General features: G+C 36.4%; 2 non-coding genes across 2 annotated transcripts; both read right to left on the bottom strand.

The window, feature by feature from the left end:
• Nucleotides 1-3,232: 3,232 nt before the first annotated feature.
• Nucleotides 3,233-3,314, bottom strand: TRNAS-AGA (transfer RNA serine (anticodon AGA)). The gene has a single exon. It is a non-coding gene; the product is annotated as a tRNA-Ser (tRNA).
• Nucleotides 3,315-13,815: 10,501 nt separating this feature from the next.
• Nucleotides 13,816-13,897, bottom strand: TRNAS-AGA (transfer RNA serine (anticodon AGA)). Its single transcript has one exon. It is a non-coding gene; the product is annotated as a tRNA-Ser (tRNA).
• Between the last annotated feature and the right edge of the window lie 4,266 nt (nt 13,898-18,163).

Genomic DNA, 18,163 nt, shown 5'->3' with positions numbered 1-18,163 from the left:
AATAAGACAAGCAGAACCACTGGGATGGATATATACATTTCATATATGTATGAGGTTTGTAGGGATTGGTAAAATAGTCTCTATAATGCTGAAGCTCGAAATCCACAGAGAAGGTTGTCAAGAAGGGAAGATGAGTATAAGGTGGGGAAGATTAGAACAAGCTGGAACCCACAAGCATGAACTGGAGCCCCATGCAATGGATTGATACCTGTGTCAGCTCTGGTTGCCCCTGACCTTGGTGGTGCAGGTGTCGAGCAGCAGCCAGAGCCCTTCATTTGGAGGTAAACACACACATTTGGTCCAGGAAAGGAGGAGGGTGAAGGAGGATCCAGGGGAAGTGAGGCAGCTGCAGGCCCAAATGTTGCCACATGACAAGTCAGCAGATGAGTTAATGCGAGCTACAGAATGGCTTCGACTTGACTTTCTCCCTCCAAATTTCCTACAAGAATATCTCTTGGGGACCATCCAACCAGAAACACACAGAAAAAGGAATTCTGGGGAATGTAGGTCAACCTGGCCAAGTTGATACAGAGATGAAGATAATGTTTTGTACTTACTTATATATAATAACCAATAGCTTACCGTTTTAGTTACTGTAGATTTATAAGTAATTACATATGTCTTGATACATATATTGTGTAATTCCTCCAATTTTGCTATCTTCAATATTTTCTTGTTTTTTAATTTGCTCTACATTTCCAAATGTGTTTTTGAAACTCTGAGTTAACTTCCATAAAATACATATTTGGAGGCTGATTGGGATTTCATGGAATCTGTTGATCAATTTGGAAATAGCTGTCATTTTGACAAGATTGAGTCTTCCAGAAAAATAAACATAGTATTTTCCTCCATTTAATTTCCACCAGCAATATTTTGTAGTTTTTAATATAGATTTCTTGCACATCTTCTGTTAGATTTATTCCTAGACTTTTATGTTTTTGCTGCAAATGGAATATTTGAATTTTAATTTCCACTTGTTACACACACATACATTTTGTATATGGTCTATAATGAAAAGAAGAAACACAGACAAATAATAGTTAAGCTTAGCTGAAACTGGGCATCTACATATTACTTCAAATGTGAAGTAGAGTGACTGAAGAAATAATTTAGTGAATAACTCTGTTAAACAGTATCACGTTTTAATATTTTAACCACTAACATTTTGTTTTGTTTTGTTTTTTACATTAAATTTAATTTTTAAAATTGAAGTATAGTTGCTGTACAATAAGTTACAGGCATACAATAGAGTGAGTCACAATTTTTAAAGGTTATACCCCACTTATAATAAAATATTGGCTATACTCCCCATGTTGTATGATATAGCTTTGTAGCTTATTTTATACCTAATAGTTTGTAATAAACACTAGCATTTAAATAACATAATGGTAATTAATATTTAAATTAAAATGTTGATTAAATTTTCAGGTTTATTTTTATAGTCTAGACAGGTGTTTCTTATGAACTTTGATGGTGATGTCACAGAAAAGCTGATGTAAATGCACTTTTCATTTTCACCTGATGCAAAACCATTAGACCCTAAAATTATTTTATTATATTCACACCCTCCAACCATGCATAATACTACTGTGTAATACTTCCATCTTGTACCTATATCTTAAATATCAGTCATCATTAAAAATAATGTTTATTGCCTTGCTTGCTATAGAATTTTGCATACTATTCTTTCATAAGGTCTAATATTATATTTAATAGTTTCCTCATCACCTATGTTACACCTAATGTTCAAACTGTATTTGGGGTTTAATTTCCATGAGTGTATTTTTATTATTGTTCTATCTGTTTCTTTTCCTTTTTTAACTTTTTATTTTGATATAATTTCAAATTTATGAAAAAATTGCAAGGGTAGTACAGAGAATTTTCATAAATCCTTTACCTAGATTCCCCAAATGTTAACAATTTATCATATGTGCTTTATTTTTCTTGATAGATATAGACAGATTTACATATGTATAACTTTTTTCTTAACTATTGAGTGAATTTTAGACAAGGTGTCCATTTACCTTAAATACTTCATTATGTATTTTCTTAAAACATGGACCTTCTCTTTCCTAACCATGGAATAATTATAAAATCAGGGTTGAAACTCATTTAATCTACACACCTTGTTAATGTTTTGCCAATAGTGTGAATCTTTTATTTCAAGAAAAATACATTGCATTCAGCTGACATGTCTCTTTAGTCCTTTCATCTGGATTGAGTTCCTCAGTCTTGCTTTGTTTTTCATTTCATTGACATTTTGAAAAATCAGGTCAGATATTTTGTAGAATGCCCCCTCACTTTGAATTCGTCTGTTGTTTCCTGACAGTTAAATTCAGATTATGCGTTTTCAGCACGAATACCACACTAGTGAGGTTGTGTTCCGTGCATTTCATCATATAGAGAGGCACATGATGTTGAATGTCCTAGTACTTGAAATTCTAACTATGATCAACTGATTAAGGAGGTATCTGACAAGTTTCTCCCCTGTCAAGTTACGAGTTTCCTTTTGTGTTACTCATCACATGATTTAGTCTGCTCGCTTCTTTTTCATTACATTTAGTTGTCTTGAAAAGAATAAGTTAAAAGAAGAAGAAACTTAACATTTGAGTGGAAGAACAAGAATAGGTTGTCAGAGCCACAAAATTCAGAAAGATGACTTAAATATCCTGTCTGGGAACCGAGCCCCTGTATTGCAGGTAACAGGCCAGCGCACACACCACTATACTAAAAAAAAAAAGCACCTAGTGAAGAGTACCTCTTGTTTCACCTGTATCACAGGCTCCTGGGCTGGGTCATCTAGCGAGATAATGTTGGTTTGCTTGCTGGTGTGACGATTCTTACTAGAATCATAAATGGAATATCTCAGATTCGACTCCCTGCAAACGGAGCAGTGAGTCAGGATTTCATGAAGTGTACTTTTCTAAGCGAGATATATTCTGTGTGTGTGTTCTCTCAAATAGGGCGTAATTCCGTGGACAAGAAAATCTGAGGTGGGGGTTTGAGTGTTTCGCTCAAAGAATGGCTTGGGGTTGCTGTTGTTTTAATCATCGCAGGACAGGAGCTGCGTGCGTTTTGAGTGATGTCCGGGCCGGAGCGGGACAAGTTTAGTCTAGAAGCCTGCGCTATTGTGGTGAGAAACGGTTAGCGAGTTCCTTTCTGGGTAACTTCAGATTGTCAAACTGATCAGTTGAAGAGGTTAAGTATGAATTCAGGGAGGAAAAAAGCCTACCGTAGTCGGCAGGATTCGAACCTGCGCGGGGAGACCCCAATGGATTTCTAGTCCATCGCCTTAACCACTCGGCCACGACTACATCTGCAGAGAGAAGGTAGAGTGACAGGAATCACGTGGCAGGTACAAACACGTGTCCTTGGTGAGCTGAGTGGAAACGCTGAGGTGAAACGAGAATTAGGAAGAGAGGCCAACCTCTCGGACACCCCCTGGAATCAAGAACACCGGAATGAGATAGAGCCCTCACCGCGAGAGCATTAGCGTTACCAGCAAACTTCAAATAACACTCCGGGGCGCAGCTTCTGGGGAGCGTCTGCAATCCCCATGCACTGGCACCAAACCTAGCCCGTATCGAGGGAGAGTCAGGACCTAACCGTTTTCTTTTTATTTTATTTTATTTTATTTTATTTTTTTAAACATCTTTATTGAAGTATAATTGCCTTACAATGGTGTGTTAGCTTCTGCTTTATAACAAAGTGAATCAGTTATACATATACAATATGTTCCCATATCTCTTCCCTCTTGCATCTCCCTCCCTCCCACCCTCCACATCCCACCCCTCTAGGTGGTCACAAAGCACCGAGCTGATCTCCCTGTGCTATGCGGCTGCTTCCCACTAGCTATCTATTTTACATTTGGTAGTGTATATATGTCCATGACACTCTCCTACTAGAGAATGGACTTGAGGATATGGGGAGGGGGTGGGGTGAGATGTGACAGGGTAAGAGAGTGTCATGGACTAACCGTTTTCTAGTCCGAGATGTTCGGGCTTCCAAAGGGCCTGCTCCGGGATGAAGGCCGCTGTGCCAAGTGGGTTCCAGGCAGAAAATTGCTTCCGCTGATTTGTGTCCCAGGTGGACCGCGCGAAAAATGACGTGGAAAGCTGCCTTGGTATTCCCTCACCATGATATTGCTAAGGCTTTAGGCTCATAATCTGGTTTGATTTTTGGCCGGCGCAGGGGCCATTTCTTTCTAAAGTTAACCAACGCAACAGGTTGTGTTTTTGTTTTTCTCCTTATATTTCGACCTTAGTTTCTCAGTCACAATGTTTTGCCAAGTCCTGAAACTAATTTTTGTCTAGCCTGCTTAGGAGGTCTTAATCTAATTTTTAGAAGAAAACGGACGAGGACAAGGGGGAAGACAAAGAAGGGGAGGAGGAGAAACCGTAGACAGAGGGATCTGTCAAGCGGTCCAGACAGAAGAGGCGGAGGGAGCAGAGTGGTGAGGAGAAGAGTGAAGCGGCTCAGGGGATGAGGAGAGATTGTTTTTCACCGAAATAAAATCAACTCTAAGAAACCTCATGGTTTAATGGAAGGAAGGGAGTCTGCTCTGAGTATTAAGCCGAGTTTTGGGTAGAGAAGCCAGATTCCATATTTAGCTAAACAGCCTATTATTTGAACTGTCTTTCCTATCAAAATGAAAATCACATAAACATCCTTCAAAAACCATGGCAAGTTGTAACATAACTAATTGCAAATTTAAAGTAAAATATAAGTTGTGATACAGATGTTGCCATATTTAGTCATATCACAGCCCTTTTATTTGGTCTACACATTTTTAACAAGCCTATAACATTGTAGGTAAATTCCTTTGGGACTCTAGTTTGAAAGGAGTTAAATACTGAAGAAATGACAGAACGTTTCATGCTTTAAAAAAATCTGAGCCCCCCCCCCAAAAATTGACTGCAATCAAGATGAACTGAATTTAATCATTTTTTCACTTACAATAAAACAAACAGAGATCCTTGTAAGTTTCAACCTTGTTTATTTTTCTCTCCATTAATATGTATGTACTGAAAAAAGAAAAAGATAGCCTGGTAGAATCGATTCAGATAAAAGAAGTGAATCTGAGTTCAGCTTCATGAAACAAAATCGTTCTACCCATTTTAGTCCCAAACTGGAAACAATCCAAAGTCCATCAGCAATAGAAAAGATAGATAATTGCTTTTTATACAAAGGAATAGTAGAGCAATGAGAATAAATGATTTCAACTGCACACAAATTGGGAGAATCTCACAACATAGTATTGGAGTGATGCCAGACATAAAGGCATACATAGCTCATGATTTTATTTATATATAGTTCAAAACAGGCAAAACAAATCTTTGGTGTTAGAAATCAGAAAGGTGATTACTGAAAGCAGAGAAAAGCCCTGAGAGGGGCTGTTGGAGATGCTGGGAATGGTTCTGTTTCTCATTCTGGGTGCTGTCTTCATAGGTGTGTTCACTTTGTGGAAATTTCTTGAGCCGTAAATTATGGTTTATGTACTTTTCCACATTAATATTGTGTTATATGTCAAACATTTACTTAAGAAACAAAAACTCTCAAGCTATTTTAAGCAAAAGGGGTATTAATAAGAACACAGAAGCTTACAAAATTTTTGGCACAGAGGGATGAAGGGAGGTGCCAGCTCTAATTCACCCCTGCAGAAATGATTCCCAAAACAACCCTGCAGTAATAGTCTCCCAGAGAGGTTGCCATTGTCTACAATGAAGAAAATAGGAAATCAAAATGCTGCCGTTGGAATCGTTGATTTCAGGGGTCTATTGCCTGAACTGTAGTGCAGATATCTGTAGGCTTCTGCAACAGCAATGTTCTCTCTAGGAAAGTTGCTCTCAAAATTTAGTATGAAAGCTATCTATCATGACAGAAAGCAAGTCAGCCAGGTCTTAATTTACAAAGGTGAGTGAGAGAAGACAGGGAGAGGCCAATGCCACTAAAGAGAGGTTTGATGTTACTCACAGTTTCCCTAGAAACAGTTCCTCTAGAAACTACTCAGGGCCACAGGGGGAAGTACCAGTGTTGGTCAGGAGGCAGAAAAGAGCAAGAGGAAGGCACAAGTTACAGAGTTTATTGGGATTTCCATAGGAAAGGAAAGGCAAGTCAGAGTAAACAGTTTAGGATTAGATCATTTTAATAATCCGGGGAGTTTGGGGGCATAGGGTCTGTCCCTAGTTATCTGGTACCTGGCCCTGGGCTTATGTAGGGCAGGAGAAATATTGGCTTGACTTCTGAGAGCTAGATAAATGAGGTGGTAGCAGGAAATGTAAACAACTCTGGTGGTTAATTTGGACCTGTGGTTAATGGGTAACAAATAGACAAATAAACACAGAACAGTCAGAAAGCAATTTACATTTCTAGGCAAGGTGCCAAATGCTGCTGCTGGTGTTGGTTTGGGGACCACACTTTGAGAATTCCATGTTCTGGAGTGTGCCATGGTCCTAGATGTGAATTAGCAAAACAACTGACGCCCCTCACCTGTGTTCCTCTGCAGAAAATCCCAATTTGTCCATGACAATGCTTGTTAGCACAAAACAACTGAATTAGAAGGTGCCTTATTTCCACCTTAGAAAACTCCCAGAAAAAGCTTAAATCACACCTAGCTGCAAGGGAGCTAGGAAAATGCAGTTTTAACCTTCTAGCCTCTGTAGTACAGGAAGGTTCACTTGGGAGAGATGGAAATAGATGATTACTGGCCATCTACTATACCCTGTACAGACACTGAAGCGGAAATGTTCTGTCAAAAATGGAGGCTCTTCCCAGAGGATTAAAAATAATGTGTCAGTATTGCGCTGAGAGGGAGCTGATTGACACTGTCCTTGAAAGAGGACCCCCCACAGTGACCAGCTTATCAGCCATCATCACAAGAGATACTACCCAGATTCCCACCATCTGATTTATTACCTATTGTCTTTTTTCTTACTGATTTTAAGGAGTTCTGTATACAGTCTAGACATAAATCTTTTGTCAAATATACTTATTAAAAACATCTCCCGCTCTGTGCCTTTTCACATTGTTAATGGTGTCTTTGGATGTACTGAAATTCTTAAGTTTAAAAAAGTCTAATTTACCTATCTTTTATGGTTATTGCTTTTTGTGCTTATTATACAGGAAATCCTTGGCAACCCAAAGTTCATGAAGATAGTCTCCTGTTTTCCTCTGTAAATTTTATTATTTTACCTTGCACATTTAGGGCTTTAATTCATCTTGAATTAGTTTAGGGAACAGTTTACAGAAGAGGCCAATGTCCACATTGTTTTCCTTTGTATGTCCAGTTGACCCAGCACCATCTTTTGAAAAATCTATCATTTTCCCCTTTGAGTTGCAGTGACACTTTGTTATATGTATGTGGTTTTGTATCAGCATATCTATTTTGTTCCAATGATCTCTTTCTTTATCTTTACATCAATAGTATATTTTATTAATCACCATAGCTTTAGAATAAGTCTTGTTATGTGGTAGTAAAAGTCCTCCAGATTTGTTCTTCCTTTGCAAGATTTCCTTTACTATTCTAGGTCCTTTCCACCTGCACATATATTTTAGAGACAGTTTGTCAATTCTATCAGAAGTACTCTTTGAGCATTTTATTTCAAATACATTGAATCTGAGCCTTTCAATCAATGAATATGATGTATCTTTTCATTTATTTAGATATTACTAAAAATTCTCTGCACAGTGATTTGGAGTTTTTAATATAGCACTCTTGCACATTTTTATTACATTTATTATTGTATTTATTATTAGGATATTGGTAGTTTTCTTGCTATTGTAAATGACAAAAAAGTTGTCTATTTTTGCCAGTATATATGAATACAACATATATTTGAATATGGGGTTTTGTATCCAGTAAATTTGCTATTTTTACTTATTAATTCTAATAATTTGTATATCTGGGGGGATTTTCCAAGCACTTAATGATATCATCTGCAAATGATGACAGTCCTATTTATTCATTTCCAATCTTAATATCTTTTAATTCTTTGTCTTATTTTATTTCATGGCCTAAGACCCCCAATACAATGTTGAATAGGAGTGGTGATAGTGGTCCTGATTGTCCTGGTTTCAGTAACTGGGAGGAAGTGTCAAATATTTACCATAATTAGGATGATAGATGTAGGATTTTGTATATATGCATCATGGGATTAAGAAATCTCCTTTCTATTCCTAGAAAGAAATTTCTAGGAAATTTCTAGAAATTTCCTGCTGGAAATTTTTAATGATTGGCATTGAATTTTTTCAAATGTTTTTCCTGCATCTACTAATATGATCTTTTGTTTTTTCTCTTACATTTTGTAATAAATTTAAAGTGATTGATTTTTTATATATAAAACAAATTTCATATTACTAAAATAAGCATTACATTTTCACTTTGACTCTTCTCTCTCTATATTACTGGATCTGATGGCTATTATTTTGTTTAGTGGTTTTGCATCTAGAATGTTTAACACAAAGTTTGACCTTCACTTTCCTCTCTAGTAACATCCTTGTCAGATTTTAGTATGAAGATTTTGCCGGCCTCATAAAAAGAGTTGAGAATTAAGTTAATTTTAAATGAGGCTGTTAAAATAGGCACTAATTTAACCTGACTAGTATCCTTATAAGAAGAGGAAATTTGGGCACACAAAGAGATGCCAGGGATAAGCAAGCACAGAGGAAAGACCAGGTGAGGATACAGGGAGAAGGTCACTATCTGCAAGCCAAGGGAAGAGGCCTCAGGAGAAACCAAACCTGTGGACACCTTGATCTTGGACTTCCAGCCTCCAGAACTGTGAGAAAATTTATTTCTGTTGTTTAAGCCACTTGATCTGTGGTATTCTGTCATGGCAACCATAGTAAACTAATATAGAAGGTAATTATGATTTTTAAGTTCTTTAATGAACTTCAGACTATTTAAACTTTTCATTTCTTCTTGTGTCTGCTTTGGTAAGTTGTGTTTATATAGAACCTGTAATTTATCTTCATTGTCAAAGTTATTCCCCAAAACTATTCATTTTATCCTCTGACTCTAATTTGATATCAGTAAGATCTTTAATGTTGTCCTCTTTTTATCCTTGTTAGTTTTTCTTTGTTTCTTTAAAAAAAAATCAATTTGGGGTAGCAATTTTACTAACAAGCGAATTTTTGCTTTGTTGATTTTGTCTATTTTTCCTTTCTTTTTCAGTGATTACAGCTCTTATTATTTCTTTCCTTCTAACTTTTAGAGTTTAATTTTTTAAACTCTAAAACCTAGCTATATTTTTAAGCTAGGTTCTTGAGATGAAAGCTTAGATCATTAAATTTCAATTTTCCCTCTTTTTAGTATGTGAATCTGGAGCTAAAAATTCGACTTTAAGCACTGGTTTGGCTTCATGTCACAAGTTGTGATATGTCTTATTTTCATTATCATTCAGTTAAAAATATTTTATAGTTTTAAAAAACTTATTTGACCCATGGGTTTATTTAGCACTGTATTACTTAATATTGCAAAATTTAGGAATTTTCTATTTATCTATGCTATTGACATTGATTTTTATTTAGTTGTACTGTGCTCAGAGAACATATTCTGTGTGATCTCAATCTTCTGAAATTTGTTGACACCTGCATTATGCTTAGCATTTGGTGATTTTGTTAAATGTTTCATGTATACCTCAAAAACAGAGATATTCTTCAGTTGGGTATAGTATTAATCCTATTGCTTAAAATTTTCTGACTAAATTTCTGTCTGTTTGTTGCAGTAGTTATTTCTATAGAAGTGTTAAAATATTCAACTATGATTATGGATTTTTGTATTTCTCCATTTAGCTCTGCCAATCTTTTGTTTTCTATACTTTGAAGCTGTTATTATGTGCCTATAAAATTGTTATATCTTTTTACTAAATTGACCCTGGAGGTTATGAAATAGCCTCATTATTTCTAGTAATGATACTTTCTTGAGAGTCTACAAATACCACATTATTATCACTAAAATGGTTCTGGTCTGTCTTTTTTGGTTACTTGTTCTGATATGTCTTGTGCATTCTTTTACTTTAAGCCTTTTTTTTTTTTAAACCAATATGTTAAACTGTATGCCATATAAAGAACATGTAGTTCGGGTAAATTTTTTCCAGTATGACAATCTTCATTTTTTAATTGAAATATTTAGTCTACTTACATTCAAGATAAATATTTATTTAGTTAAGTTTAAGTCTACCATCTTGCTCTTCTTTAATTTTGCCAGTATGTTCTTGTTCTCTAATTTCTGCTTTCTTAACCCCTTTTAGATTGAAAGTATTTATATTATTTTACTTCTTCTCTTTGGATTGATTTTTACTTATATTTTTATTTTATTAAATTTACTTTCATTAGATTTACTCTTAAACCGTTGTTGTTTTTGATGCTATTGAAATGGAAACTTTAAATTTTTAATTTCCAATTGTTTGTTGTTGGTACATATTAACACACTTGATATGTCGTATACTGACCATGAACCCAGCTACCATGTTAATTCACCTATTAATTCCAATTTTCAAATCCTTTATTTTTCTTTAACCCAAGAATACCTTTCATTATGTCTTGTAATGCACAGCTGCAAGCGAGGAATTCTCCTTACTTTTATTTGAGTTAAACCATCCTTACTTTGCTTTAATTTATCTCATTTTCTAAATTTGGGTGTAATTTGCATACTGAAGAGACCACAAATCTTAATTATACAGTTTGATGAATTTTTACTTATGCATATACTTGTGTAATAATCACCATGATCAAGATATAGAATATTTTCTATTCTCTGAAAGGGTTTCTGTAAGATTGATATTATTTATCTCTTATTTGTATAGAAGAATTCACAAGATATTCTACCTAGGCCTGGAGGTTTATAGGAGTGACTTTTTAAATTATGGATTTAATTTTTTAATAGGCATAAGACAATTCAGATTTCCTATTGCTTTCTGTGTCCCTTGTGGTATACTGTATTTTTCAAAGAATGCATCCATTTTATTAACTGCTTCATGTATATTGACATAAAGATGTTTATGATACCATTCTTGTTTTTAAAATATATCTAGGATATATATGAATATCATCTATTTCCTTCCTGTTGTGGTATTTTGTGTTTTAACTTACTCTTTTTTTTATTAGTTATTCTTGTTTGGGGTTTATCTATTTCATCAATTTTTTCAAAGAACCAACCTTTTACTTTGTTGATTTTCTCTGATGTATGTCTGCTTTCCATTTATTGATTTCTGCACTTATTTTAATAGTTCCTTCTACTTTTTGCATTTAAGTTCCCAGTTTTTTATAGCTTCTTGAGTTAGATCACTGATTTCCAACCTTTCCCTTGTTCTAATACATGCAACTAAAGACAAAAATTTTCCTCTAAAAATAGCTTTAGCTACATTAGACAAATTATGATGTGTCATATTTTCATGATCATTCAGCTCAAAGTATTTTAAAACTTCTATTGTGTTTTCTTCATTGATCCATGGATTATATAGACATGTATTGCTTTCTTTCCAAACATTCAGAGTTTTCTGGTAGTTTTTCTGCAATGTACAAAGATTGAGCCTTTGTTATGGTTGGTCTATTTAGTTTTTCTTTACTCTGAAGACATAGCCCTTGCTCTTCTTGTTTGGTCCTTACAGCTGGGTTTGTCACTTACTGCTTAAGAGGTATGCTTCTGAAGTCTCAAATGACAGCTGATAGTGTTTATCGGGTTCCCTCCAACTGGGAGAGGTATGAACTTTAATCTCTGTTTCTCCAGAACTAAGCAGCTGCTGAATCTCTACAGATCATTAGCCTTCCAGCTGCTCTTTCCTACAGAGTTTTGGAACATCTTCCTGTGTGTGTGCAATTTAGGAATTAGCCAATGCTGTAAGGAGAATTTATACATGGAAATTTGAGCTCCTTCTCTGTGGTTCCCTCATCATCTGAATTTTGACCCTCAGGTCCTATGGATTTTGGTAGCCAAACACTGACGAGTGCCTCCTCAGTCCAGGGCAACTGCTTCTTTCCGCTTGGAGTCTATTCTAAAATGCTGCAAAATAGAACATATCCCTCAAGGGCAAGCGCTTGTGCAACTCATATCATGTGTTTCCCTTCTCTCAAGGATGTGGCCCTTCAAGCCCTGCCTCTGTTGATTGCTCATCAATGCCTTTATAGTTCTTATCTATGATCAATCATTTTTTCCTCTGTAAAAAATAAAAAAGAATATTTTGTCTATGATGAAAAGAAGTAATAGTTAGAGACAAATGAGATTCAATGTTAGTTGAAAAGGAATGGACTTTGATCACTCAACTGTGCAAAAGAATTACTGAAGAAATAATCTAGTGTCTGGCAGTGCTGCATAATAATATTAACTTTTAAATTCGACTACCAAAATTTGATAAAATGTTAAAAATTAATTCTAAATTAAAATTTCAAATTTATTCTTATATTTTGGAAGGATGTTCCTTCATTAAGAAGAAAAGCTGTTTGGCTTTGAACATGGCCCACAAAAATGCTGATTTTAAGACTCATCCATTCAGCAATTGGTCCAAAGTATGTATCATGTTTTGAGTGTACATCTAGTTCTAACCTTATTCATTATTATAAAGGAGCATAGAATAATTTGGATTATGGCCACACCTTCCCATCATACATGTTATTGCTGTTTTGAATTGCAGTACCATCTTATTTTCACATCCCAAAATGTAGTCATTATTGAACAATACTGTTTTAGGCACGCACTCTCTATTTAGCTTTTCTCATGTGTTATGAATTTTCTTGCTCACTGTAGCAGTTTGCATCCCATTCCTTCATCAATTCTAAACTCTTATTCATTAATTTACTCTTATCTCTTTTATATCTATGGTTCAAATTGCATATCTGTGCTTTTAAATGTCAATGAATATATTTTTCATTTATAGTTTTATTAGTCTTTTAACTTTTAATTTTAAAATAATTTAATTTTGAAATAATTTCAGACTGACAGAAAATTTACAAGAATACAGAGAATTCTTGGCTACCCCAGTCCCCAAATGTTAGCATATTTAGCATATTACTGCATTCTCTTTTCCTTTTCTCTCTGTCATATACATGAGAGAAAAGTACACACACACATATATATGCTTTTAAAATATATACTCTTAAATGTGTATATATGCATGTATTTTAAAGTACATATATACACATAATAGTATATATTTACATCACATCAAGATGTAATCTTCACTTGTCACCAAACCGGCTGGATCACTTGGTAATTGTGGAGAGGCCATCCTCTCTTCATATTACTTCCTGAACCCCAGTCCTTGGTGGTTAACTAGAAGAGAGACAATGGCCAACGTGTAGCGGACTTGAACCATGGTCTCCAGCATGACAGGTAGAGATATACACTACTGCACTAATGTAGAAAACACAGCATGCTACTCTGGAGGAATCTCCATACAGTTGCTCACTGTTGTCTTTATTACGTCACTGTGCAGGATACGCTTCCTGCTATCAAGCATACATTATGCGATTCAGCGTCCGAGCCGAATATGTCCAAGTCTAGCCTTGAGTCCTCTCCAGTCCGTCCCTCACTTCCCAGAACAGGCAGCACAGTGGGGCGGCCAGCGATGGCGCTATGTGAGAACCTTACGGTAAAAGACAAAAAGGAACCAGTGCACCGGTTCCTATCTACACTCACAGCCATGATTTGAATCTACTGAACACGGGAGGTAGTTGCTAAACCCTAACAGGGGCATCTGTTGACTCCAGAAATACTTTAAGTTTCCAAGGCTGAAAGTGCACAGAAGCAAAGGAAAACCCGGTTGTTTACAACCCTGTATGTCTAAGCGGTAAGCTTTGTATTTTCCTCGCCAAAGCCAACGTAGTCGACAGGATTCGAACCTGCGCGGGGAAACCCCAATGGATTTCTAGTCCATCGCCTTAACCACTCGGCCACGACTACACGAACAGTTACAGTTGCTGTTAAATCTTTAAATAGAAATTCACTGGCTGATGTAAGGGCAAAAGGGAAGAAAGGAAAAAAATGAGCTGGAGTGCAAGAAAACGCACTCTGCAAATTGGATAGAAACCCTCAGGTGAAGTGCAAGTTTGGCATGGAGGTCAGCCTCGCTGGGCAACTGCGGGAGTCGAGAGCACTAAAAGGGGGTGTCCTCACCGCATCAGCAATAGGTTTTCCAGACAACTTGAGGCCTCTGTAATGTCCTCACCTGGAACCAAACTAACCTCCCAACGAAGTGGAATCAGACTGTCATCCTAGTTTTAGGCCTGATACGTGTAGCTTTTGTTTGGAACTTTCAGGCACTGATGCTCCTTGAAGAGCTAGTGGGTAGTGGCTTTCAGAGAGGAACTTAGTTCGATGACTTGCGTCCTGAGTAAAGGGCGAGGGAAATGATGCAGAAAAGCCTCCTTGCATCCCCTTGCTCTGGTGTCCCCAAGTGCCTAGCCCACATCAATCCTAAGGGAACATCAATCCCATTGTGTTTGCACCGTGCTTTGCATTTCACAGTGTGTTTCCACGCTCCCGTCACCTTAAGAACAAAATTTATAGATGGTTCGTGAGTTCCTGTCGCCCCTGGAACCTGGCTACCTTCTAAAAGGACGGCAACGAAGAATGGCCCCCGCTCGCCACAACTAGAGAAAAGCCCGCGCGCAGCAACAAAGACCCAAGGCAGCCAAAAATAAAAATAAATAAATACATTAAAAAATATATATATGTATATGCAAAACAGAAAGCAATTAGTGATGCATTTGAACTAAAATTATCAACAGGTGTTTGTTTTAGGGTAACAGGGAACGAAGACTGGACACAGCTGCAACTTTTACTGCACTGAAAAAAATTTTAAACATATCAGAATGGATCTCAGTAAAGGAAGAGCCAGGGTTGAGTTGTAAGAAACACAAAGTAGTCTAGTTATTATTTTAGGCCGAAACTGGAAACAACCCAAATGTCCATCTACAGTAGAAAAGACATATTGAGAGGTTTTCCCAATGTAATACCACACCACGAGAGTGAATGAATTACAAGTACACACAACCACATGGATTAAATCTCACTAACTAATATTGAATGGAAAAAGCCAGACAAAAAACACATATTATAGTGCATTCCAACTTTTGAAAGTTCAAAAACAGGTGAAATTAATGTTCCTTGTACAGTAGAAATCAGGGTAATGATTACCCTTGGTAGGTAGTGACTGGGAGGTCCCACTACCCTTGGAAGGAGTTTCTGGGATTCTGATAATGATTTTGGTTCTCAAATTGGGTGCTGGGTACATGGGTGTGTTTGCTTCGTGTAAATGCATTGAGTGGTTCGCTTTCATATGTTTTTTCGTGTGTATTTGTTAAGCTGTGGTAAATATTTTTCTTTTAAAAAATTATTCATCAATATGATGCAATACTTTTGCTGCCATTAAAGGGCATGTAATGCATGAATATTTATTGATGACATACTAAGATATTCATTATGTATTTTCTGAGTAAAAAAATCTGGTTATTACCAAAATTATGGCCATTGTGCAAAAAGATACATTATTAGGGTAGGGTTGTATCTTAAATTATTAACCTATGCGTTTTCTGTGAATTTCCATCCTTTTCTGTTCCCTATTTGGTAACCTGAGTTAATTAAATGAGTTGATTCAAGTAAAGTATCTAGAGCTAGGAGCCAAGTAAAAACTCAAGAAACTTAGGTTTTTATTCACTAGATTATACCTTATATGCAGAGAGTGTTTCTTATTAGTGTTCGGCACATAGTAGGTACTCAATATTTTGCATATACACTCAGGGAGCATCTATATGCTGCTTGCTATGGTTGCTTACTTTTTTTAATGTGTACACCCAGTTGCTAAAACTACAAACAGAAGTCACTGAGGACAGAAATTTTACATATATATATGTTTTTTCAATACATATGTATTTCAACTTGTATCGAAAGCCTCGTTTGTATAAGGTGTAGCTGAAAATTTTCCAAACCATCAAAAAAATGGTTCCTTTTGCTTAACAGTTCTTTTCTCAATTTGTCTCTCTCCTCACATATTTTGCTATAAACAGCACACAGAAACCAGGATGCACTTTCCACTCCTTGCTTGGAAATCTCCTCAGCTAAATATTCAAGTTCATTGCTTACAAGTTGTTTTTCACCCAACTGTAGAACACAATTCAGCCAAGTTCTGCCACTTTACAACAAGAATCAGTTTTCTTCCAGTTTCTAACTACACATCCCTCATTTCTTGCTGAGACCTTACCAGAAGCACCTTTAACCTTTATATATTTTTTAAATTAATACACTTTAAAAAAAGTTTTAGGTTTACAGAAAAACCCCATATACTCTCACCACTGCCCCTCCCCCCAGTTTTCCCTATTAACATTCTTGCATTAGTATGGTGCATTTGTTACAACTGATGAGCAAATATTGATAAATTATTATTGACTAAAGACCATAGTTTATAATAAGTGTTCACTCTGTGTGTTTGACATTCTATGGGGTTTGACAAATGTATAATGACATGGAGCCACCATTACAATATCATACAAAATAATTTCACTGCCCTAAAAATCCCCTGTGCTACAACCATTCATCCCTCCTTCCCTTCCCCAAACCCCTAGCAACCACTGATCTTTGCTGTCTCCATAGTTTTGACTTCTCCAGAATGTTATATAGTTCAAATCGTACAGTATGTAGCCTTTTCACATTAGCTTCTTTCACTCAGCAATTTGCATTTAATGTTCCTTTGTGGGTTTTTTTGGTAGCTTGATTGTTCATTTCTTTTCATTGCTGAATAATATTACATTGTATGGATGTACCGCAGTTTAGCCATTCACCTATTGAAGAACATCTTGGTTGCTTCCAAGTTTCGGCAATTAGGTTTTCGTGTGCGCATAAGCTTTCAACTCATTTAGGTAAAGACCAAGGAGTACAATTGCTGGATCATATTGTAGGAGTGTGCTTAGTTTCGAAAGAAACTGCCAAACTGTCCTCTAAAGTAGCTGTACCATCTTGCACTCCCACTAGCAATGAATGAGAGATGCATTCTTTCTTAAACTTAGGAAATTGTTCATCTCTTTACTAGGGATTCTAGTGTTAAAGATTAAAAGTGGGAGCTTGGGACCAAATTACTACATTCAAGTCTTAGCTTCCCCATTTATTGGTTATGTCACCTCGGGCAGGTTACTCAACTTATCTGTGCCTTAGTTTCCTTTGTAATAAAGAAGGAATAATAATGAACAACTTCATTAGATTGTTTTAAGAATTAAATAAGTCAGGTGTAAAGCACTTAGAACACTGCCTGGCATATAGAAAGTGTTAAATGATAGCTGATTTCATGTGGTCTCTCCTTCCTGATGGGCAATCATCCACATGTTGCCTTTCCATCCTCTGTCCTTTACATCTATCACTTTCTTCTATTTCATTCACCTTTTTCTTTTGAACCACGCAGCTTTAAAAGAATATCCTATACACAACTGATTCACTTTTCCATAGCATCAATTCAGTTCTTCTCCAGTACGATTTTAGTTATGTTCCTGCATTTTAAATATGCTTGCATGTGTTTTAATCCCTTTTCATCTAGTGTTTTTATTTCAGCCTGTTCTCTCACAGCTTTCATTCCTGTTTCACTTAGGCCATGTCTTCCTGATTTCCAAGTTTAGTGTTTTGTCAGTCAGCAGGCTGAGTGACTTGACCTCAGCCCCACTATACAAATATGGAGATGCACTGAAGCACAGTAAAGTGCTTGGGCCACACATTTAAAAATACAGAAACCTACCTACTTCTGTTGGATTCTTTTCTCCCAAGAACACACCGACAGACTGGCGTTGGGCTCCATTTAAGAGTCATGGTTGAGGGTCAATATAATGGGTCACGACCAGAATTTTTTAAACAAAGGGATAGAACACTAAATACAATGCAGGACAGGTAATAAAGGCAAGATATGCATTGTGAAATGCTTGTTTGCGTTTTTAAATTATATATGTGTGTAAATGTGTATTCTTAAAATCAGTCCGGTCACACACGCTTGAGAGTCACTGCTCTAACGCATACTTTCACCTGAGACGTGTACGAACAAACGACTAGTGGGTAGAACACTCGTCCCCGCTCCACTGGATCTCAAACGTTGGCTGGGGACTCTGGGAAATGGAGTTTAGCGTCGTGGAGCACTCTGGGAATCGTAGTCCTATGTGTCCGCGGGGCGCGGTTTAACGCTAGCGAGCGGGT

The sequence above is a fragment of the Balaenoptera ricei genome, chromosome 11 (assembly GCF_028023285.1).
Source record: "Balaenoptera ricei isolate mBalRic1 chromosome 11, mBalRic1.hap2, whole genome shotgun sequence".
Taxonomy (NCBI): Eukaryota; Metazoa; Chordata; class Mammalia; order Artiodactyla; family Balaenopteridae; genus Balaenoptera; species Balaenoptera ricei.
Note: the sequence above shows the minus strand (reverse complement) of the source record. Positions and strands in the feature narration are given on the sequence as shown.